This window comes from Hibiscus syriacus, unplaced genomic scaffold (assembly GCF_006381635.1).
Source record: "Hibiscus syriacus cultivar Baekdansim isolate YM2019G1 unplaced genomic scaffold, ASM638163v2 tig00109948_pilon, whole genome shotgun sequence".
NCBI lineage: Eukaryota > Viridiplantae > Streptophyta > Magnoliopsida > Malvales > Malvaceae > Hibiscus > Hibiscus syriacus.
In genome coordinates this window covers 809,160-835,104 of record NW_024062536.1, presented here as the reverse complement: position 1 = coordinate 835,104, position 25,945 = coordinate 809,160, and the positions used below count along the sequence as shown (strand labels likewise).

Below are 25,945 nucleotides of genomic sequence, written 5' to 3'. Positions count from 1 at the left end.
TCTGCATCAGGGCTCATCTTGCAGCTTCTATTTGGGGTGAAGTGAGTTTGTTTTTTCTCCATGTTTATTTGCATATGTAAATGCTTATCTGTTCTGTTTTTCTAGTTGACATTTCTAATGGTCTTTGGTTGGACTTGTGATGTTTCTTTATGTGCATGTTCATTATGTCTTTTTGGGACATTTGAAGCTCCGTCATCTAAAATTTGAAAATGTAGCAAATATTAGGAGTTTCAAACATTATGCTGTTTGCTTTGTCCTTGATCCCTTTCATGCCATGTAAATTTTGGTAAACAAAAGTGGATTAGGGCTAGCTAGATTGTTAACTTTTTCAAAGACCCCCATCAAGTCCAGGCCTAGATTAGGGCTATTAGAAGCTGAAGATGGTTGAGGAGGGTCATGATGTGCAATGAGTGCTGCAACCAAACCAGCATTGCTTGCTATGCTTGGTTCAGTGAACCATGGTTTGTCCCTTTCATCGGAGAAATCATCAAACCGATCTGGTCCAGCTACCATTGGTCCCAAAATTGTTTTCGTGTTTGGATCTTGCGAGTTCAGCCATCTGCCACCTTTGGTACACGAGTGATATTGACCATCCAAAGGAATCGACGCACTCCAGTGGTGAACTCTTGTTGGATAGTGATCTCCGAAGCCAACCATGTAGCTCATCTTCCTCGGATTATATCCTAGAATGTAATTAATCTGTATAAGTGAGGAAACAATAAAGACTGCTGTTTTAGATGCATTATTGCATGATTAGTACTTGCATACTTGTTGACAGATATAGGCTTGCCTGAGAAGTGGAGAAGCTTTGTAACATTTCCAAAGAAAACCCACCATCGCTGCAATTCCAACCGGATCTGTGAATAAGTGTAAGATAATCGTTGAATAATTTACCCAAGAAATATGCCGTGCCTGCATACTGGAGTGCTCCACCATTATCAGGCCTTGAGAGGATCAATCCACCTACCATTAAACCATATAAGACTATTGATGATTAGATTAAGGTTGTAAATGAGAAGAGATAGATTGAGAGTTACTTGAGTTCGACTTAGTGAAAATTTGGTCAATACTCGAATTAAATGGGCTTGACTCAATATTGAACTCAATTTGAATTCTTAATGAGTCGAAGTAAGTTATTTGATACCCGACTTGTAAATCTCGTGAGTAACTTGAAAAAAATAATATATTCAGATTTTATTTTTTAAAAAATTAAATTATTAATAATTTTAACATTTATATATTTTAAAAAAATTACAATGTAAGGCTTATATGTTTGAGTAGCTCACGTTATAGTTTCAATCGAATTAAGTTTGAGAATGTTTCGAGTTCATATTTTTTCGAGCTCGAGCTTCAACTTTTGATTTCGAGTCAAGCTTGAAGATTTTAAGTTCACGAGTTTTCGAGTTGAGTTGAGTTTCAATTTTTTATTTATTTTGAGTCGAGCTTGATAATTTTAAGCTCGTGAGTTTTCAAATCAAGTGAACCTTAACAATACTCGAGTTCGACTAGTTAAGCTTACCGCCCTAGATGAAATGCCTCTACAAAGTATACATCAATGTTTTGTGGCTAATTGCAGGAATGAGACCGGATGAACATACCAGGCGTAGTATTGAAGTATTTGTCTGAAAGATAAGAACACATAAGCTGTTCAGTCGTGTTGGAGGCTAATCCTAATGCCTTCTCATATGGAAATCCAATATCAAGAAAGAAACGAAGCCTTGTAAACAAAACCTACAAAATCAGATGGAAGGAGAAAATAAGTCTGAGTCCTTGTAATGTATGCACCAAATACAAAAACCACATGAAACATATCTACTCAAATTACCGCATTGGCAGTGATCTTATTATTCCAATTGAAAATCCCTTTGTCCTCCATTGTTTCATTATCAGCTGCTGCAGCAAAGTTTGCAGTGGCATAGTCAAGATAAGTGTGGTTCCCAGTAGCAAAGAACAACCAAGTTCCTCCCCAAACCAACTCATCTTTGTACCCGGACGAGTCGTAAAACTTTCTCGCTTCCTCTCCACAAGCATCAATGGTCGTTTAAGTCACGCCTATTAAATTCCTGTCTGCTTTCTCGGCAACCTCATATATCTTCTCTGCTGTTTTAACTAATCCTAGTGAATATCCATTATCTTGTTTGAATACTATTGAAGCTGCTGAAAGTGCTGCAATGATTTCCCCTGCTAAATCAGAAGCTGTCTCGTTACAAACTGAGACAGGCCTCTCATAGCTCATGTCTTCCGGCCTTTTCCAGCAATTTATGTCGTTGGGGATTAGATTTTTCGTGTCATTACCTGCACTTCCGACCTAAAAACACATCAGAGAACAGTCTCAAATGTCAGTATTGTCACCGATGTTACTTTGAGGCAAATAATTTATGCAAATGCTTGCCTGTGAATAGAACACCGTGGAGTTAGATTTTGCACCTGGAGGGGCAAAGACCTTGAGCAAGTAATCACTGCCACATTTGATAACATATTTTATATGCTCGAGCTCGCCGATATCTGCATATTTTTGATGATATTCGTGACTGACCAGCTCAACAAGGTAATGAAATAAGCTGTAAGGAAAGTGAACTTGATGTTGTTGCAGGAATCATAGAATCTACCTGTAGACATCAATTTTTTTTATTCTATTTTAAAATTTATTATTATTATTATTATAATTATTATTATTATTAATATATATTATTTATTAATATTACAAAACCCAAATCGAGGCCCAACAGATTGGCCCAAACAAAACAAAAAAACCCTAAAACCCATTTAGGGTTTATATCTCAACTGCCGCCGCTTTGCTTCTCCATCGTTGGATCTAGCATTGATCCAACGGTCCAGATGGCGCCAGACGAAACCCTAGGGTTATGATACCCTAGGGACTACACCAGCTGTCGCCGCTCCACGTTGCTCCAGCCGCTGCCACGCCCCAACCGAAGGCTCCAGAAGTTCCAACACCAGCCGTCCACGTTATGGCCATGGGGTGAGTCACCACTGGGAGTCCGGTGACTCACCAGACTCCACTCTTTTACCCAGTCCGATGGCCACACCGGTGATGGCTATAAAGCCATCACCCATCTGCAGAAGAAAAAAAACGGACCCAGAGAGACAAAAAAACCGAGAGCAAAGATACAAAAATAGAGACCAAATCACAACAACCAGCAACAAAAAAACAAAAGAAAAGGGAGGAGAAAGGCTTACCGAGGAAGCTACGACCACCGGACCTCTTCAAACGTCACAAAAAACCTTCGAAAACCGAAGGTATATTTCTTAGATTTGCTCCGATTGGGAGCCGTTTAAAAGAAAAGACCATCGGAACCGTCATTAGGACGGTCCGATCTACGTTTTAGTGTAAAAAAAATTATTCCGGCCACCGAAGGCGGTGGCCGACGGCAGGGTCAACGCCGGTGAGCGGTTGCCGGCCGGAGAGCTTCTCTCTGTTTTAGAGAGAAGCGAGAGAATTTTTCTCTCTCTCAGAGAAGAGAGAGAGAGGGAAGAGATGAGAAATGAAACTGGCTCTTCGGGCCAGCCGATTTTGGCTTTAAATAGCCCTTCCCGAACGACGCCGTTTCGGGGAGGGCTATTTATGTAATTAAATAATTGTTAAATCCTGTCCGCCATCCCTTGAATTTGTAATCCTTACATTTTAGTCACTAAATCGAGTTTATAATCCTTTTAATTCAGATCTTTAATTTTAATTTTATTTATTTTAGTCCTTTGTATTAAAATAATATATTTAGGGTAAATAGCAGATTTAGTCCTATAATTTTAATAATTAATATTTTAATCTGAATAGTATGTTTTAATTTATTTTATTCTAATATCTGAATTTTATATAATTTTATTTTAGTCACTAAATTAATAAATAAAAAATAACATGTTTAATCCCTATAATTTTGATTAATTATGAATTAGGTATTTAATTTTAATTTTACTATAATTTAGTCACTAATTTTAAATCTTTTCATTTATTTTATTGCTTTAAATATATAGTTTTAATTGTATTTTTATTGTTTTAATTTTACTTGTTTATATTTAAATATTTTTATTATTTTTATGTAGTCATAAATATATATATAATAAATAATAATTTATATTTTTTTAATAAATTATTTTAACATTTATTTGTCAATATCAAAGAAAATAGCAGTCTTAATACAACTGGATGTCCTATTTTGGTATTTTAAAATTAAATATTATAAAAAATTATTATTTAATTTTATTTAAATTAATATTTATTAATATCAAAGAAAATAACTGTCTTAAGGCACCTAGAAGTCCTTTTCTGATATTTTTAAATAAATAAATATTTTTTATATAATTTTGAAATAATAGGATTATAAATTAAATATATTTTAAATTTTTAAATTTTTAATAATAGAGACAATTTATAATTAAAAAAGTACCAATTTTGGGTGTTTTAGGGGTGCTAATCCTTCCCTAAACGTAACCGACCACGAATCCCTTTTTATTATTAAAAAGAACGAATTTTTGGTTATAAACGCAGATCAGTTCATTTTTTAATTGATGTTTTCTTAAAACTCTTTTAAAAAAATAATTTTTAGGTATTCGACCTACCTGACCCAAAAGGCCGATGACGACTCCCAAATTATTTTCAAAAACCATTTATTCACATCAATTTTCCCGCCAAATAAATATTTCGTACCCGGACGAAAACCGGTTACGACAGCTTGGCGACTCCGCTGGGGACTGGTTAAGCTTTTAAAATCAATTATAAATTGTCTCTATTAATTATAAATTAAAAAATTCATATATTTGATTTATAATTCTTTCTTTTCAAAATTTTTTTATATACTTATTATTTTCATAGTATTTATATATTTTCTTATTAATATTTCATTTTATTTACAAGTATTTTATGTCATTATTTATTTTTTCTGTTAGAGGTTTGAACATTTCTCCTCACACACAACACTTGCATTGCATAACATAAAGCTCTATAATTGAGTTTGTCCCTTTTAAGTGGGAGTGAAAGCGACGTCTTCGTGAGAATTTATTCTCCGTGTCAGACCTAGCAAGTAACTTTCGGGGTTCATATGCTCTATGTCTTCATGAGAATTTATTCTCCGTGTCAGGCATAGAGAAATGTATCCCCTCGAATTGAACTCGATCCACTTTAGTCTGTGATGGACTAGGATTGAGGGTTAGCAACCCAAGGGGGCACTAACAAGGACAATTCAGGTACCTTTATTCTTAGATCTGAAACCTTGCATATAATAAACCCTAGAAACTCTTCCGATCTGAAGCCATGCCGAAATTTTGTCCAAAATAGGTGTACACACAGGAGAAATGAATTCTAACTTTCCTTTTAATTTATTTATTAACTTACTGATTAAATTACATGTAAATTTAAATTTTTTAAATTTATGAAAAAGCATGTTTAAATAAAGATATTTAGGTAGATATTATTGTTAAATTTCTTTATTATGTAAACTAATTCATTTCTTTTTGTGTGTTCTTTATTTTTTTCTGTTTGCATAACATCATACATGATAAAATGCATTGATCCTCGTGTTAATTGTCTCATTGGAAAACCTTCATCCATGGATAAAAAGTGTTCAAATCAAATAATTCTAAACTCAGAAGTAAGACAGTGGGCTGAGGACTTACAAAGACAAGTAGGAGACAGTCTGCAAGATGATTATGTATCTGATTTGGCCAGTTATTCTCCAGTTTCGCTAAAAAGAAATGATATGCAAGATTTGCGAAGTATTTGGGAAAGTTGGGACTCAAACAAAAAGTTGCAGTTTTATCAGACTTACGGAGACATCCCATATTTGGTCTATGTCGAAGTTGATGATGATTTACTTCGAGCCCTAATTCAATTCTGGAATCCAGGGTACAATTGCTTCACTCTCAATAAGGAGGACTTGGTCCCTACTATTGAAGAGTACACAACTTTGCTACATATAGAAGGGGCTTTGGAGAATCGAATTTATTCAAAGTCAATTAAAACTCAACCCTTTCGAGTTAAATTAGCAAAGATTGCCGGAGTACGAGAAGAATGGGTGGAATCCCGTACAAAACAAAAAGGCGAAAGCGAAGGCATTGCTTGGACCAACATTAAAGAACTTATTCAGTGTCATCCAGACACTAAAGTACGATTCGATCTATTTGCTCTGGGTATGTATGGTATGGTCATCTTCCCAAAAGTATTGGGATATATTGAAGCTGCAGTAGTAGATTTGTTTGAACAACTACAAAAAAAGATTAATCCTGCTTCTGCAATTCTAGCAGAGACTTTCAGATCGTTAAATGCTTGTAGAAAGCTAGGAGGTGGACGATTCTCAGGGGTGTACCAGTTGTTATATGTTTGGGTCCGTAGCCATTTCTGGAAGACAGAAAAGGTTTCATACCGACGTTTTAATACGGATTACTCACCATTAAAAGAATTTCTGGAGCAAGAATGGCCGAAAGAAATTAAGAAAGATATGTGGATTAATGCTTTTCGAAATCTGCAAAGCAATGACATTGCATGACGAGCCCCGTGGCAACAGTATGAAGGTCGTCAATTTGTACCTGTCACTGCTGGATTACATTCATCTGAGTTCGCATTCCACAGCAAAAATTATAAAAGAAATATCATGGAAGCCGTTACAGCTTGGAAAACAACTTTTTGTATCCGAGCTAAAGCAGCAAAAGAAATGCTAACTCCTGATTATGAGGAATGAAGATCTTTCATGAAAAATGAAAATATTCCTCTACCAGATCAAAATGAGGATATCTCTATGGAAGATCGCATTAAGGTTTCCATCAGAGATTGAAATCCTGAGAGCTGAGTTTGAAGCAGAAAGAGAAGGCTGGTCAAGAGAATTAGAGCAAATGAGACGAAAAGCTATTTGGGTGTTGATATTGACTTTTATTCATCACAATGTGCAATGTTGAGAGAAAACAAAGAAAAAGTTGATGGTGAATTTAGAGCATTAAAGAAAATTACCAAGAGTTATATAAATCCCGGAAAGCATCAGGACCAAGCCAATCAACAGTACAGATGAGCAGAGAATTGAACATCGAGAAAAGTCGAGTTGAAGATCTGAAAGGAAAGAATAGCCGTCTACTCAAAAGCCTTGAGAAAGGAAAGCAAAAAATGGAAGATTTTGAGGTTGACAGAAGAGAGCGAATTATAAAACACAAAGCTGAACACCGCGAAATCATGAATGAAATGCAAAGAGAAAGGGATGGAGCTGAAAGAAAGAATTTCAACACCAAACTTGAGGTAGAACAAGAAGTGGCTAGCAATTGGATGCAAAGATGCAGAAACAAGAATGTTCAAATCCAGAGATTAATCAAAGAATGCAAGAAGCACGAACAAACTTGAGAAGATCTGGATCAGTCTAGAAGCAAAACTCAGAGTTTAACGCTTACATTTTGCAACTTGAAGAATCATTATTTAAAGAAAAGGTTCGTCTAGGACCTAATGATCTCAAAGAAAGTAATGAGGAAAGTGCTTCACTGCGAAGACGCATTAGAGATCTTGAAAAAATTCTGCACAATTGTCAAGTCAAATCACTGAGTTGGAGCAAACTCTTGAAGGAACTAATGAACAATGGCAAAAGTCAATTGATTTCTATGTTGAAAGAAGTAAGAAAGAAGTATACGGTGTTTCGAGGCCATGGTACAAATGAGTGAAGTTGCTAGATATGTTGGGGAACTAGCTGTTGAAGCTAAAATAATGAGCATCACGTTATCCAGTTTCTAAGTTCGGAAAGAGGGTGTCATGGTTAATGAAAGAAATTATAGAGCTTAATAGGAAAGCTACGCCTTATCTGTAGTTATGATATATTATAAAGAAACTTTTGTATGTCGATGAAAGTTGTTCTATGACAGTTAACTTTTTGGGATCAATACCTTTTTGCATACATGCATTTTGCATACATTCATTATTCATTTCATGATTTTCTTTATGGATATTTTTTTATTTAAGATAAAATTCATTAATTAAAATTTGGAAAAAATAATATCAAAAGATTTTTCAATCGCAGTTATTCTGGCCAAAGAGAAATACAACATCACTACGGTACTAGACAAGCTACTAAGAGAATTATGGAGGATAAAATACAACGTATTGAGGAACACATAATAAAGAACAAGCAGAAATGAGAATGAAGCTGGAGAAATTGAAGCCAGTATTGCAAATTCACAAGACAACATGATGCAGAAAATAGAAGACATGTTTAAAAGGCAAGCTATCATTGGAAAAATGCATGAAAATCCTGTATCTTTCGACCAAGAACCTATGTATCCTCTAGGTTTTCCACCAGAACCAATTTATCACTCTGGTACTACACCTATACAAATTAATGCTCGCACTTCAGCATTTCAAGAAGCCAAACCCCATGAAAATCGACATGGATCCTGCATCTTCAAGCAAAAATCCACTTATATCAGATGTGAAAATAGGGGATTTTAATACTGAGCATTTAATCCCAGATTTGAATGAGCTGAATGAGAAAGAAAAAGTAAATGAAGAATTGACCAGACAGATCAAGAGCTTAGAAGAACGAATGAAATCCGTGGAAATAACTGAATCATTCTATGGGTTTGACGCTAGTGAGTTAGTTTGGTTCCAGACTTAATCCTCCCATCAAGTTCAAAGTTCCCGAATTTGATAGATATGACGGTACTACATGCCCTTCATCCCACATTACTATGTTTTGTCGCAGAATGGCAGGATATGTGAAAGACGAGAAGTTGTTAATTCACTGCTTTCAAGATAGTTTGACAGGACCAGCTTTAAAATGGTATACTCAATTGACCAAAGCCAATATTAGATCCTGGAAAGATCTGGATAAAGCATTCCTAGAGCAGTACCGCCACGTAACAGACATGGTCCCTGATAGATGGACTCTCCAAAATTTGGAGAAAAAGAATAACGAAACGTTCAGACAGTATGCCTAGAGATGACGTGACACAGTAGCCCAAGTTCAACCACCTTTGTCAGAAAAAGAGGCCACAGTAATATTTGTCCATACATTGAAAGCTCCTTATTTAAATCATCTAATGGGGAATGCAACCAGAAATTTTGCAGACTTGGTCATTTCTGGAGAACTCATTGAAAATGTCTTGAAAAGTGGCAAAATTGAATCAAATGAGGGGTCTAGTTCCAAAAGACCTATGTACCGGAAAAAAGAGAATGAGATCAACAATGCAAACTCTTACAACAAGGATTCATCGAAAAGTGTTACAATAACCCAGCCAAGGGTTAAGAAAGAGGAAACAAACACTAATCGAGCAGAGTCCAAAGGATCTCGAAAGGAAAATGAAAGGCTGTCTTTTACACCTTTACCAGTACCATATGCTGAGATCTATGATTCGCTGTTAAAAACAGATGTCATACGGCCCTATCCTTTGGTTCCCATGCAACCACCATTCCCTCCTTGGTATGATATAAAGGCACACTGTGTTTACCATGAAGGAATTACGGGTCATTCTATTGAAAACTGTTTGGCATTCAAAAGGGTGGTTCAAAATTTGATCAACACTGGAAAGTTGGAATTCAATTCAGCATCTACATCAAATCATCCATTTCCAAATCATGGAGATAAAAACGTGAATGCAATTCAGGAAGAGAACAGAAAGAAAGCAAAAACTGACATTTCTGAAATTAAATCTCCTTTTGTTTGGGTATTTCAACAACTCTCTTTAGCCGGTATAATTCCATAACAATTCAGGCCAAAACATAATGAAGGCAAGAATTATTGTGAATATCATCAAGAAGGGGCATGAAATTCAACTATGTCCTGAGTTTAGGGATTTGGTGCAAAAATTAATGAATAGCAGAGAGATAGAATTCTTTGAAGAAGAACCAGGGAAAAAAGAAGATGATGTTTTCTCATCAGAGGATTCTAAACCTAGTCAAAGAACAAATGATCCTGTGATCATTAATGTGAAATCATCTACGGTGATTCCTGTACCAACAAAGTCGAAAGTAGTTATCACCACTCCTCTACCATTTCCATACAAAGATACCCGCAAGGTACCTTGGAATTATACTACCAATGTTTCAATGGTAGGAGGATCTGTTTCTCTAGAAAAAATGGAAGAGAAAATACAGAGTTTGGGTTCGACGTCTGAAGCAGTGAGTGAAGTTGGATTCTTTACAAGAAGTGGGAGATGTTACTCTCCCGAAACATCCAATGCCTCGGAACAAGTGAAAACAAAAGGAAAAACCATGGTAATACCCCAGAAGGTATTTGATGATGAATCCCCTCCAGCATTCAATGAGCCTGTGACAGAAAAACAAGCTCAAGAATTTTTGAAATTCCTGAACATAGTGATATGTGGTTGAACAATACAAAACAACAAGCGAAAATTTCTATTCTTGATCTATTGATGAATTCAGAAGCACATAGAAATACTTTGATGAAAATGCTCAATCAAACATTTATCCCTGAGGATATATCCCTCAATAAACTTGACAGAATTGTGGGACATATAGCCGCTGACAATTACATAACGTTCACGAGATGATGAAATACCTGAAGGCAGAATGGGGTCAGTAAAAGCTTTGAATATCACGACACATTATCATGGTCATGTGTTGCCAGGAGTATTGATTGAAAATGGATCCGCTCTCAACTTGATGCCTCTAGTCACACTTCAAAGAATGCATGTGGATAAATCACACATGAAGAGCTATCAGAATGTAGTACGAGCCTTTGATGGTACTCAAAAAGAGGTGCTTGGGAAAATGGAAATACCGTTGTTAATCGGACCAGTCGTGTACAATATTGACTTTGTGGTGATGAACATCCACCCTACATATAATTGTTTATTATGAAGGCCATGGATTCATTCAGCAAGAGCCGTTCCTTCTTCACTGCATCAGAAATTGAAATTTGTTGTTGATGGACAACTAATATGTGTCGGAGCTGAAGAAGAAATCATTGCGTCTGTAACAAGTGATGTTCCATATATTGAAACCAATGATGATGCTCTTGAATGCTCTTTCCGAGCTCTTGAATTTGTAAATGCAACCTTTATTGCAGAAGGAAGCAAAATTCCATATCCCAGATTATCTGATTGTACCAAGATGACGGTACGACAAACTTTAGGCATCAGAGCTAAAGCTGGGAAAGGTTTAGGAAAGAATATTCAAGGGATTTCGGTTCCTGTAAGTATAAAGATGAAGAAAGATCGTTTTGGGCTTGGATTTAAGCCCAATTTTCAGCAAAAGAACAAAGAGATGAAAAGAAGATGTGAAGACAGAAAGGCAAGGTTGAAAGGGAAAGAAATCCTTTGGGAACACATATCTTTCCCACAATTGAAGACCACATTCAGATCAGGGGGAACAATTAATGTAGAACAACATCTTGTTGAAGCCTTTAAAGAAGAAAAGTTGACGAAAGATCAAAACATAGTTGAAGAAGCTATGAATGGATTATTTATCAACATGATCATGAATGACAACAAGACTGGAAAATACTTGGATAGGATTCGCAGAGTAATATTCAGAACTAATCTTTATGTTTAGCTCAAAAGTATGAAAACTTTTTGTTATCTTGTAAAGAAAATTAGGTTAAATATAAGAAATTTTCTTTAAAATTTTCAGACGGCAATCATTCTTTACATTTTCTTACATTTTTACATTTATTTATTTCATAAATGTACTATATTCTTTCGGAAATGTGTCCGACTTAAATTTGCAGGTGTCACCATGTTAATAGCATGTTTATTCCAAAATTTAATCAAGAGATAAATTTAGAGCAGTCCATATGTCTGGAAGAAATCAATGGGTGTGAGGATGAACTAGAATGTGCAGTTTCTACTGAATTATTAAGATTGGTAGAAAAAGAAGACAAACAAATTCTACCCTACAAAGAAGAGATTGAAACTGTGAATCTGGGAACAGATGAAGAAATAAAAGAGGTGAAAATTGGTACTACTCTGACCATCCAGATAAAACAAGAATTGATAAATCTCCTTCAAGAGTTCAAAGATATCTTCGCATGGTCTTATCAAGATATGCCTGGTTTGAGCACAGATATAGTAATGCACAAACTTCCAATCAATCCAGAATATAAACCGGTCCAACAAAAGCTCAGACGAATGAGGCCAGAAATGTTGTTGCAGATCAAAGAGGAAGTGATGAAACAAATCAATACATGTTTCCTACAGGCAGCTAAATACCCAGAATGGGTAGCCAACATTGTTCCCGTACCGAAGAAAAATGGAAAAGTTCGAATGTGTGTGGATTACAGAGATCTCAACAAAGCTAGTCCGAAAGATAGCTTTCCATTACCTCACATAGACACCTTGGTGGATAATACTGTAGGACACGCATAGTTTTCATTCATGGATGGCTTTTCAGGATATAATCAGATAAAAATGAATCCTGAAGACATGGAAAAAACAACATTTGTAACCATGTGGGGCACATTCTGCTATAAAGTGATGCCATTTGGATTGAAAAATGCAGGGGCAACGTATCAAAGAGCTATGGTAACTTTGTTTCATGACATGATGCACAAAGAGATTGAAGTATACGTGGATGACATGATTGCCAAATCCCAAACTGAAGAAGAACATATTCAAAACCTGAGAAAGCTTTTCCAGAGATTGAGGAAGTATCAATTAAAGCTCAACCCCGCTAAATGCACTTTTGGGGTAACTTCCGGGAAACTTTTGGGATTTGTGGTCAGCAAAAAAGGAATCGAGATTGATCCAGATAAAGTAAAAGCAATTCAAGATCTTCCACCACCCAATACAAAAAAAGAAGTTCGAGGCTTTTTGGGAAGATTAAATTATATATCTCGGTTCATTTCTCAATTAACTGACAAATGTGATCCAGTGTTCAAATTACTTCGAAAGAACAATCCTGAAGTCTGGAATGAAGAATGTCAAGAAACTTTGGATATTATTAAGAAATATTTATCCAATGCCCCAATTTTAGTATCACCAATGCCTGATAGACCATTAATTCTCTACTTGACGGTCTTTGAAAATTCAATGGGATGTGTACTGGGACAGCATGATGAATCTGGAAGAAAAGAAAAAGCTATTTATTATCTGAGCAAGAAATTTACTGATTGTGAAATTCGATATCCACTAATACAAAAATTATGTTGTGCCTTGGTGTGGACTACTCGAAGACTCAGACAATAAATGTTATACCATACTACTTGGTTGATATCAAAACTTGATCCTTTGAAATTCTTAATGGAATCACCAGCTTTGACAGGCAGAATGGTAGATGGCAGATGTTATTATGAGTTTGATATTGTATATGTCAACCAAAAGCGATAAAAGGAAGTGTCATAGATGATTTTCTGGCCAGTCGTGTATCAAATGATTATCAGCCTTTGAGTTTCAATTTTCCCGATGAAGATTTGTTGTGCATATCCATGAATGAAGAAGTCAGAACAAATGATGCATCTGCATTTTGGAAGCTTTACTTTGACGGAGCATCCAATGCTTTGGGACGAGGAATCGGGGCATGTTAATTTCTCCAAAAATATTTATTATCCCTTTACAAGTAGACTGGAGTTTTTTGCACCAATAACATGGCGGAATACGAAGCTTGTGTCATGGGATTGAAAGCAGCTATAGAAAGAAAAATCAAATGTCTCAAAATATATGGAGATTCATCGTTAGTGGTGTATCAATTGCGAGGAGAATGGGAAAATGTCTCAAAATATATGGAGATTCATCGTTAGTGGTGTATCAATTGCGAGGAGAATGGGAACAAAAGATCCCAAATTGTTGGAATACCAAACTTTACCCTCAAATTAGTGAAAGAATTTGAGAGGTTACCTTCAATTATCTCCTCGAGAAGAAAATCAATGGCAGATGCTTTGGCTACATTAGCTGCTATGTTTCAGGCAACTAAGAAAGTTGATATGATGCCAATCAAAATGCAAGTATACGAAATTCCTGCACATTGTTATTGTGGAAGAAGAGGTAGATGGTAAACCATGGTATCATGATATTCTGCAATATCAAAAATCAAAGTTATCCACAAAATGCATCTGAAATTGATAAAAGAACCTTGAGAAGAATGGCTTCTGGAATTTTCTGATGAGAGATTATGTATAGAAGAAGCAATGATCAAATGCTATTGAATGTTTAAATACCAGCAAAGCTAGAAGCATCATTGAAGAAGTACACAGTGGAATATGTGGAACACATGCAAATGGTCTTCCATGGCCAGAAAAATAATGAGATATGGATACTATTGGGCTACCATGAACACAGATTGCATGATTATGCAAGGAAATGTCATAAATGCCAGATATATGCAGACAAGATTCATGTACCCCCATCTCCTTTACATGTAATGACAGCACCCTGGTCATTTTCTATGTGGGGAATAGATGTCATTGGTGCAATCACACCAAAAGCATCGAATGGGCATTGTTTCATCCTTTGTGGCAATTGATTATTTTACCAAATGGGTTGAAACTGCTTCATATGCCAATATTAAGAGGTTCACAGTCTGCAAATTCATAAAGAAATAGATAGTTTGCCGGTATGGCCTACCAGAAAGGATCATTACAGATAATGCTCTGAACCTGAACAACAAAATGATGACCGAACTTTGTGCACAGTTTAAGATCAAACATGCAAACTTAGTGGCATATCGTCCAAAGATGAATGGGGCAGTTGAAGCAGCAAATAAGAACATCAAGAGAATTATTACAAAGACCATTGAAACTTACAAAGATTGGCACGAAAAGTTACCTTTTGCTTTATACGCATACCGAACTACTGTTCGAACATCTACAGGGGCAACACCTTTTTCTTTAGTCTATGGGATGGAAGCAGTCTTACCAATTGAAGTTGAGATTCCATCACTTCAAATTTTGAGAGAAACAAAATTGGATGAATCTGAATGGATCCAAGCTAGATTTGATCAATTGAACCTTATTGAGGAGAAAAGATTGAAAGCTATTTGCCATGGACAGATGTATCAGAAACGGATGATGAGTCTCATGACAAAAAAGTACATCCAAGAGAATTCCAAGAGGGTGATCTAGTACTAAAAAAGATTTTGCCTATACATAAAGATTTCCGTGGGAATGGATGCCTAATTGGGAAGGCCATACGTTGTGAAAAAGGCCTTTTCCGGATGAGCGTTGATCTTGGCAGAAATGGATGGAAAAATTCTGAGAAATCCAATAAACTCGGATTCTGTAAAGAAATATTATGCTTGAAGAGAAGAAAGAGAAGAAAGAGAAGAAAAAGAAAGAAGAAAAAGAAAAAAAAGAAAGAAAAAAAAAGAAAGGAAAAAAGAAAGAAAAAAGAAAAAAGGGGGTCAAGGTGAAAACCCGCAAAGGGCATCTTGTAACCAAATGAAGGATTTGAGTTGAAAATCTGAAAGGGCGGCTCAAATGCATGTTGATATTAGGCATCTGGCAATTGAACTCTCTTAAGATTTTGACAGTTTGGGAGAAACTTCACATCTACAAGCATTTTGACAACGTTTGAGATCTTCTAGACAAAAGCTTACATCATTACTCTAAATTGTGTCAATTTGATTAATTTAGCAATACTTATGCTAATAATTTGTTGAGTCATTTGAATTTTTATCATTCTTAGCTTGTCATAACTTTGAATACAATTCTATCTATTTCAAGTTCAATTTATTTTCGAAAATTCATTTATTCTTTTATGGATTAACATAATTTTGAAATAAGTTAAGATTTCTGAATATCACTTATGTAAACTTTCAAAGGCATGGAATACAATGATTCAAAAAGAATGGGGTATATTGGAGCAGTAGAAAAGATAGTTCGTTGTAGCAATCATTACAAGTAAATACACCAACAAAAATCTAGTTCATCATGATGATGTTTATTGCTTCCATTAAGATTGTTACACGGGATGCTACCGACAACAAGGTCGAATTCGACAAATCTACTCATCAATTGCTCCAACCGATCATCATTCAGTTCTTGCACATCTGTTTTCAAAAGTATACCAAGACAGTAAAAGACAACTTCTGCATCATTGATCCCAGAGAAAAGAGACAGGACATTGATACCACCATGGAACATGTCTCTATACAGATCATTATGTATGGTTTTTAGGGAAACCTAGAAGCATTTCCACCTCATCAGATCCAAGTGGAACAACTTTATTCCTTCCAACCCATACTAGATTCCATTTTCAGCACTCATCAAGAACATACTTCTGGACACTCGAATGTGACTCTTTGCCATAAGCTTCAAGAGCCTTACAGATCCTTTCTGTCAATTTGGCACTTCCTGTACATGTTTATAAACAGTTCAACTTTGTTCTTGGATCCCAGGAAGGCCATCATTTCTTTGTCAATGGAAAAGCATTAGCACATGGAGGAAGCAGAATAAGAGAAAATCTGTTTTTAATTGGCAGAATTATGAATATAGCCCTTTTCAGTGTAGTAGCATGAAAATGCTTCGAATCTACAAATTCTGGCTCTACATCGAATAAGTACTGTGATATCCCAGTCCAAACATTAACTGCTTCTGGAAGTGTTCTTTGAGTTATCTGATCTGGTTTGGTAAAATCAATCATTGAATTTGGAAGAGGAATGTGCTCATAGCATCTTCTGGAAGTGTTCTTTGAGTATCTGATCTGGTTTGGTAGAACCAGTCATTAATTTTGAAGAGGAATGTGCTCAGCATCTTCTGGAAGGTTCTTTGAGTATCTGATCTGGTTTGGTAAAATCAATCATTGAATTGGAAGAGGAATGTGCTCATAGCATCTTCTGGAAGTGTTCTTTGAGTTATCTGATCTGTTTTGGTATGAACCACAGAACCAGTTATTGAATTTGGAAGAGGAATATGCTAATAGCATCTTCTGGAAGTTCTTTGAGTTCTCTGATTTGGTTTGATATAAAACCCAGAAACAATCATTGGAATTAAAAGATGAATGCATGATCGTCTTCATTAAGAAGTTTCTTTTAAAGCTTCTTTTGCTTATTCCTTTCCCAAAATCATAGCCCAAGTTTCGCCTTTTATTGTAATTGGGATCATTGCATAATGGCTTCCCATCTTTTCCGGAAGAAATGTGTCAGTAACCTTAGCCATTTGAGCAGCACATATAAAATTTGTCAATTTGCAATTGATGATCTGGACCACATCTCTCCATGGCTATTGAAGCTTCAGCCTCTGAGAATCCCATTTTTGTCATTATAACAGTTTATTCTCCTCATCAGAATCAGAATTCAAGATTTCTCGGTATTAAAAGAACTATCGATATCTGTGAAATTATCTTAAAGATCACTTCATAATCAGATGAGTTGTTATCAGAATGTGAAATCATCTTGAAAGATCTTCATAATCAGATGAGTTGTTATCAGAATTAGCATGTTGCATGAATGCAAGCTTTTCAAAGAGCCTATACTATTGAGTTTATAAGATGATAGATTCTCTGATTTGAAGAAGAAAGATTTATTGGGTTTTCAACTGAAGAAATATTCAGTTCCCAATCTGAAATCAAATAACTTAACAATCATGCATATTTAGGCATTTGCAAAAATAGGGCATTTTCATTCATTCTATCCATGTTGAATTTTGACAGGAATTTCAAAGATTTTAGCAAAGATTCAAATCCATCATTTGATGGATCAGTATTTCCAGGCAGAGTTCATAATGAGAAGAACTCGTTATTTGAAGAGGAAGAAGAAGTTCATAATGAGAAGAATTTGTTCAACATTTTGTTTGAATTCATTATTTGATGGATTAACATGCTAGGTAGAGTTCATAATGAGAAGAACTCGTCATCATAATGAGAAGAATTTGGTCAACCTTTTGCTTAAATCCATCACTTGATGGATCAGCTTTTCCAGAGAAAGTTCATAATGAGAAGAACTCATCTGAAGAAGGAAGAAGAAGTTCATAATGAGAAGAATTTGTTTAACCTTTTGTTTGAATTCATCATTTGATGGATTAAATTTCCAGGTAGAGTTCATAATGAGAAGAACTCATTACTTGAAGGAGGAGAAGAAATTCATAATGAGAATAATTTGTTCAACCTTATGCTCAAATCCATCACTTGATGGATCAGCTTTTCCAGTTCGAGTTCATAATGAGAAGAATCATCAGAAGGAAAAAAGTTCATAATGAGAAGAACTTGGTTAACCTTTTGTTCAAATTCATCACTGATGGATCAACATTTCCAGAGAAAGTTCGTAATAAGAAAAACTTATTTGAAGAGGAAGAAGAGTTCACAATGAGAAGAGCTTGTTCAACCTTTTGCATAATTCTATCACAGAAGCAGATAGATTAGCATAACCTTTCCAGAGAAAGTTCATAATAAGAAGAACTCATCTGAAAAAGAAAGAAGAAGTTCAAAATAAGAAGAACTTATTCAACCTTTTGAATGACTCTATCACAGAAGGAAATAGGTCAACATCATCCCAGCGGAAAAGTTCATAATGAGAAGAGCTAATCCCAAGGAAGATTATTTCAACATTCCATCATAATCAGGGAAGCCAAATGAAAAAAATTATTGTCTTTTCGTCTTGCTCTATTCTTGTTAACACAAGGATGAGCAAAGAGGGGCAACTGTAGACATCAATTTTTTTATTCTATTTTAAAATTTATTATTATTATATTATTATTATTATTATTATTAATATATATTATTTATTATACAAAACCCAAATCGAGGCCCAACGATTGGCCCAAACACAAAAAACCCTAAAACCCATTTAGGGTTTATATCTCAGCTACCGCCGCTTGCTTCTCCACCGTTGGATCTAGCATTGATCCAACGTCCAGATGGCGCCAGATGAAACCCTAGGGTTATGATACCCTAGGGACTACACCAGCTGCTGCCGCTCCACGTTGCTCCAGCCGCTGCCACGCCCAACCAAAGGCTCCAGAAGTTCCAACACCAGCCGTCCACGTTATGGCCATGGGGTGAGTCACCACTGGGAGTCCGGTGACTCACAGACTCACTCTTTACCCGGTCCGATGGCCACCGGTGATGGCTATAAAGCCATCACCCCATCTGCAGAAGAAAAAAAAACGGACTCAGAGAGACAAAAAAACCGAGAGCAAAGATAAAAAAATAGAGACCAAATCACAACAACCAGCAACAAAAAAACAAAGAAAAGGGAGGAGAAAGGCTTACCGAGGAAGCTACGACCACCGAACCTCTTCAAACGTCACAAAAACCTTCGAAAACGAAGGTATATTTCTTAGATTTGCTCCGATTGGGAGCCGTTTAAAAGAAAAGACCATCGGAACCGTCATTAGGACGGTCCGATCTACGTTTTAGTGTAAAAAAAATTATTCCGGCCACCGAAGGCGGTGGCCGACGGCAGGGTCAACGCCGGCGAGTGGCTGCCGGCCGGAGAGCTTCTCTCTGTTTTAGAGAGAAGCGAGAGAATTTTCTCTCTCAGAGAAGAGAGAGAGAGGGAAGAGATGAGAAATGAAGCTGGCCCTTCAAGCCAGCCGATTTTGGCTTTAAATAGCCCTTCCCGAACGACGCCATTTCGGGGAGGGCTATTTATGTAATTAAATAATTTTTAAATCCTGTCCGTCATCCCTTGAATTTGTAATCCTTACATTTTAGTCACTAAATCGAGTTTATAATCCTTTTAATTCAGATCTTTAATTTTAATTTTATTTATTTTAGTCCTTTGTATTAAAATAATATATTAGGGTAAATAGCAGATTTAGTCCTATAATTTTAATAATTATATTTTAATCTGAATAGTTTTAATTTATTTTATTCTAATATCCGAATTTATATAATTTTATTTTAGTCACTAAATTAATAAATAAAAAATAACATGTTTAATCCCTATAATTTTGATTAATTATGAATTAGTATTAATTTTAATTTTACTATAATTTAGTCACTAATTTTAAATCTTTTCATTTATTTTATTGCTTTTAAATATATAGTTTTAATTTATTTTATGTTTTAATTTTACTTGTGTATTAAATATTTTTATTATTATTATGTAGTCATAAATATATATAATAAATAATAATTTTATTTTTTATAAATTATTTTAACATTTATTTGTCAATATCAAAGAAAAGGGCAGTCTTAATACAACTGGATGTCCTATTCTGGTATTTTAAAATTAAATATTATAAAAATTATTATTTAATTTTATTTAAATTAATTTATTAATATCAAAGAAAAGAACTGTCTTAAGGCACCTAAAGTCCTTTTCTGATATTTTTAAATAAATAAATATTTTTTATATAATTTTGAAATAATAGGATTATAAATTAAATATATTTTGAATTTTTAAATTTTTAATAATAGAGACAATTTATAATTAAAAAAAGTACCAATTTTGGGCGTTGTAGGGGTGCTAATCCTTCCCTAAAAGTAACCGACCACTAATCCCTTTTTATTATTAAAAAGAACGAATTTTGGTATAAACGCAGATCAGTTCATTTTTAATTGATGTTTTCTTAAACTCTTTTAAAAAAAATAATTTTAGGTATTCGACCTACCTGACCCAAAAGGCCGATGGCGACTCCCAAATTATTTTCAAAAACATTTATTCACATCAATTTTCCCGCCAAATAAATATTTCGTACCCGGACGAAAACCGGTTACGACACCACCCACAAGATCAGCATGGATATTCCTTGAATTCCCATCCTGCAAACCCGAACTTCCTTGAAATTTATCCGACTATTACTCGGATAACTCCCAGCTACAGAAGCAAAGGTGAACAATTTTTCCAATTGACATCAGAGAAAACTAATCAACGACAAATTCAAGAGGATAAAATCACAAAGTCTTACACTTTTGGGCATCGAAGAATGTTAAATCTCGGTTAACTGCAAGAGTGAGATTGTTTGAATGTGGATGGTGATAGTTCTTTTGAGTAAAAAATGCAGAAGCAGACCTAGTGTTAGGCAAGAAACGTCAGAGCAAATTAAATATAAAGAAAACGCTTGTAATGTGTTTTATCTGTCACACCCGAAAATTCTTGAGTTTTACTCAGTATTAATTTAATTTACTTAGGGACCAAATTGCAAGATTTCAGAACTTACAACCTATTTTAGAATCTACATGAAGTTTTGGGGCCTAACCCTAAATTTTTCTATTTTTCTGGTCATTGGAAAAAATGAAATTTTGAACCCATAACCTAAGGCATAGCCGATCAACACTCCACCAACAAGGCTAGATCACTATTTATGATTAATTTAACTAAAAATATCTTATAGTGTTTGAGGCTCAGTTTTAATACCCAAAAACCCATTTCCCCCAAGCTCGTGAAACTCGAACTCATCCCCAAAAATCCCCATTTTTCTATAACCCCAACGTTGACCTCCACGATTCGCCCGCTCTGGAAGTCGTTGTCGTGCTCCTTAGTCGTTAAAGACCCCGAATCATTCACCGATCGTCGCTAATAGAGGAAGGAAAACCCTTACGTTACCGTCGCTATCCCCTCGATTCGGCCATTCCAACTGTCGGCTAGCCTCACGCCAACCACCATTGAACTCTCCGTCGCCGTCCGACCAAAACCTAACCGATTTCGTCGTCCATCGTTGCTTCGTCGCCGATCGCCGGGGTAAGCTTCTCATCGCCTTTATTCGATTATTTTACCCATATTATGGTTTAATTAGATGTTGAATTGGGTCGATATTGGTGTGTGGTTGCTCGTGGGATGCTCGACAGACCCAACCCCGTACCTACTGTTACGCACCGTCGCGTATGCTTGGGGGTCATCCTCGCCCCAGAAAATCTTTAATGACGGTCCAAGTGAACAGAACCAGCCCGAACCGGTCTAACCCATTGACCGTTGACTTTGACTGTTGACTTTTTCTGAGTCCATTTTCGATGTCCTGAGTCCATTTTTGAGTTCTGTTTTGCCAAATTCAAACCCAATAAGATGTTTTTCACTGATTAACCTCCCGATTCAACCCATTTTTCGCAATTAAGCTCTGTTTATGATGTAATTTATGTTGATATGTATCCGAGATATTATTGAATGTTAGATTCAAGTTTGAGAGTGGTCGAATAGAGTTTAAATGTTCGACTGGTGTAGCTCAAAAATCGAGATAATATATTTGTACCATTTGCGTGCTTTACAGAACATGTTGGTTTTTGTTAATGCATGAATGATTATGTTTGGTCACATGTGTGTAGTTAATATTCCTAAAATCGATCCGTATGCGATGTAAAATATTAAACTGAGTAATACTCAGACTACATGTATAAGACACTAAAAGACTGATAAGAAATAATTTCAAGTTCAGTGATTATCCGGAAAAGCAATTAAACTCAAAATATCTAAATTTTATTTAACCTAGTTAAAATTTTAATACCGAAATTACATGATTAAGAAATTACAAAATTTCCCTTGAGAGGTAAAAATAACCTGAATTGACCCTGATAGTGAAAGTACCCTAAGAATTTGTATTTAATCCGATAAATTACTAATTCACTTGTTAAATTATTGATTTGTTCATAATTTTTTTAGTATTTAATCCGATAAATTACTAATTCACTTGTTAAATAATTGATTTGTTCATAATTTTTTTTAAGAATTAGTTCGTAACTTTTGAGAAAGCACTAGACCTAGAATTTATGATTTATGAGCAAACACCTAAATAATAACTTATCGGAAGTACTATTATTGTAAGAATTATTTGAAATTACTGAAATAAATGACAAGTTGAATTAAATGGAAAGACTGACGGAAAGAAAGGATTGAAATACCCTTGAACTGTAAAATGACTAAAATACCCCTAAGTGTGAAATAACCTAAAATACCCTCAAGCCCTGAAATGACTAAATACCTTTAAGTTATGGAATGAATAAATCTACCTCATATACCAAAATGATCTAAATACCCTCATGACTTGGATTAAGTAAATGCCTTTGGATAACTTATGAAGATCAGTGAACCTTTAAATGTTGTAACGCCCATATGGTTTTTAGAGTACGACCTAAATAGGTCGATCATCCCTAATACTATTAAAATATGGGAAGTAAATAAATACTAATTAAATACATGTTCGTCTCCTCATGAACCATCCAAATATGGTTATGAAGGTGATCAGTTCGATTCTGCAGTTCAGCCAGTTTTAAGAAATGAGTATTCATGAAGTTTTTCTACCTACATAATTGATAAGTGTCACCTTTGTTGGGAATTGTACAATGCGATTGGAATTGAAAACCTATTTAGATGCTTGAATACTAGAATTTTGTAAATTGATGCATACCCTTATTAAATTGATTTATCAGATTTCCCTGGAATTAAATGACTAAAATGCCCTTATAAGCCTGATTGATGGAATTACTTTGGGAATGTTTGAATACTAAATAAATTTTAATGCAATGATTCCTGAATACATTGCTGATATATATGAATACTATGATCTTGATAAATCACTTACTGAATGACTGATGAATCCATTAGCTATCAAACCCTTTTTTATAGGGATCTCATTTTTGAAATTCAATCAGTTTGTAGAGGTTTCGTGTTTTCCCCACTTGATAATTGCTAAGTACCTCCGAAAAATAATTGGATCCTCTAGTGTGTTCCTTATGTGCTATATGTTTATTTTATTTGTCCTGAAATGTGATTTACCGAAGTTACTTATTTACTATTTATGAACTATGACTACATGATATGTGCTTTTCGATTACCTGTTTTCACTGGAAAATATAATCGTTCCTAATTTATGGATCATAAAATCTACTGTTTACTGTATGAACCGATTATTGGGATACTCCTGGGTAGGATTATGGAATATGAAGGTTTAACTTTGATCAAGCTGGTGATTTCTTACGGACCTAAGGTATCCTTGGGTAGACTCTTAGGCCCCAAGGCATTTTCTTAGGTTGGCTCCTAGGTCTTTTGGGCCTAGGGTAAGTCTTTATGGATGCAGTTCTGGGAACTACATATGATGTATGGGTGGAGGGCATTTATATGATTTAAATAACTAGATAGTCATATTTACATTATTATACTGGATCATGATATTGATTTATAGGGTACTGCTCAATCCAATTTCTACTAGATACTATATGGGTAAGAGTCTGGAGTATGAAGGTTCAACTCTTATCAAGCTAGTAAATCCTTACTGACCTAAGGCGACCCTTGGATAGGCTCATACTCTATTAGGGTGATCCTTTGCTTTGTGCTTAGGGTAAGCCCTTATAGATGTAGTTCTGGGGACTGCATATGGAATATTTGGGTGGGGGGTATTACAATGATTTTAAAACATGTTCTACTAAAATAAAGTATTATTGTTTTTAAACTATGATTACATTTATTCTGGTTTTGAGGGAACTCACTAGACTCTTCATCTCTTCTCTCTGAATATTTCCTTCAAATTTTGATTTTCTGACTCTTACATGAAGAAATGATTAATGAAATCTAAGCTCATCACTATAACCTGATGATGTATGTATGCTTTACTTATACCCGATGGCCTATTACATTCATATGGTAGTTCTGTATTACTGAGCTTTCCAAATCCCTGTATGTTACTTACCATTTAAAGTTAAAAAGTTTGATCTTGTGCTTTTATTGATATCAGTAAAGGAGTTTCAACGCGTTGCTTGCGGAGTACAGTATATGTAATTATGGGATATGTAGGTCGCATTTCGTTTTTATATTCCAGTTTGAAACTTGTTTATACTGGATAGTGGTGGATTTTATTTTAATATATAAATGATTTTTTGAACTTGTATTTTTTATAAATTATTTTATAGTTTTAAATGGATTAAAAAATTTTAATTTTCTAGGATTTTTAGTGTGGGTAGCTCTGGTGGCCTTGATGTGACACTCGAATCGGATCGGCACCCGTATCAGTCTAATGGTGTTACATTTAGTAGTATCAGAGCTTAGGTTGAGTCGAGTCTTATGTGTAGATCGGTCGATCGACTATTATAGGATGTATGGTCAGTATGTGCCACTAGTTTATGACCTTACTCCTATGAGCTGGAACTTTGATGCTAAGTAATCATTCTTTAATAAGTGTACTCATGTATTCTGATTGTTAATGTTTGATCTTTAAAGGAAAAATGTTGTTAACATTCACTCGGGTTATGAAAGTGCCTAACGAGTAATGTGAGAGTTTTATCCGAGAAATTCAGACCTGACTCCAAAAATGAAATTGGAATATGTTACCGCTATGTCGAAACGTTTTTTTTGAAAAACGAATAAGTTTTCGATGAAAACCTCGAATTTACAACTTATTTTAGAAAAATAAAATTTTGTGTTTGTTTTGATTAAATTGATTTTAGAGTCGCCATCGATCTTTGGGCTAGGTAGGTCGAATACCTAAAAAACGTCATTTAAAACATTTTAAGAAAAATCGTTTTTAAGACAAAAATTGGTCTACGTTATGAAAGATTCATTTTGAAGGATTCGGGAGTTGATTACGCGTAGGGAAGGGTTAGCACCCCCACAACGCCAAAAAATTGGTACCTAATCGCTTGTATGATGTCGTGGTGGTGGAATTTATAAGTTCGAGTCGCAAATTAAAATACGATTCTTTTATTGAATATTGATTAACTTGTTTCAAATTATTTAATAAAAAATTCCACATTTTGAGAAGAGACCACGAGATTTGCACTCCAATTACTAGGAATGCTATCTCATCGATTTATTCTCTATAAAAGAATGCTATCTCATTATTCATGGTAACAAGAATACATAAGATATTAAAGAATATAAATCATATATATTGGCATTATATAAACTATAGGAATAATAATAATAAAAACCATACTTACAAATAGTGTGGAACGAGTAAATAAAATATAAACAAAAGAATAGTTAAACATGCCTAGTAAATATGAAATTAAATAGCAAAATTATAAACTTTAATAGCTAAACAATAACAATACAAAACAACAGTTATCCATTGCAATAAATAATATTAAAGTAAAATAATAAGAGAAAAAGTGCCTAAAATGCAATAAATAAATAAATAGTAGCTAAATTAAAAATAATAAGAAAAATGTGATTTTAGTGATTGATGTGTAAATAGGCACCTAAACTAAG

The 25,945-nt window shown here is 34.8% G+C and overlaps 1 pseudogene; it reads right to left on the bottom strand.

Annotated features, from left to right (window-relative positions):
* Window positions 1–267: 267 nt before the first annotated feature.
* Window positions 268–21,506, bottom strand: LOC120210976 (annotated as a pseudogene).
* Window positions 21,507–25,945: the final 4,439 nt, after the last annotated feature.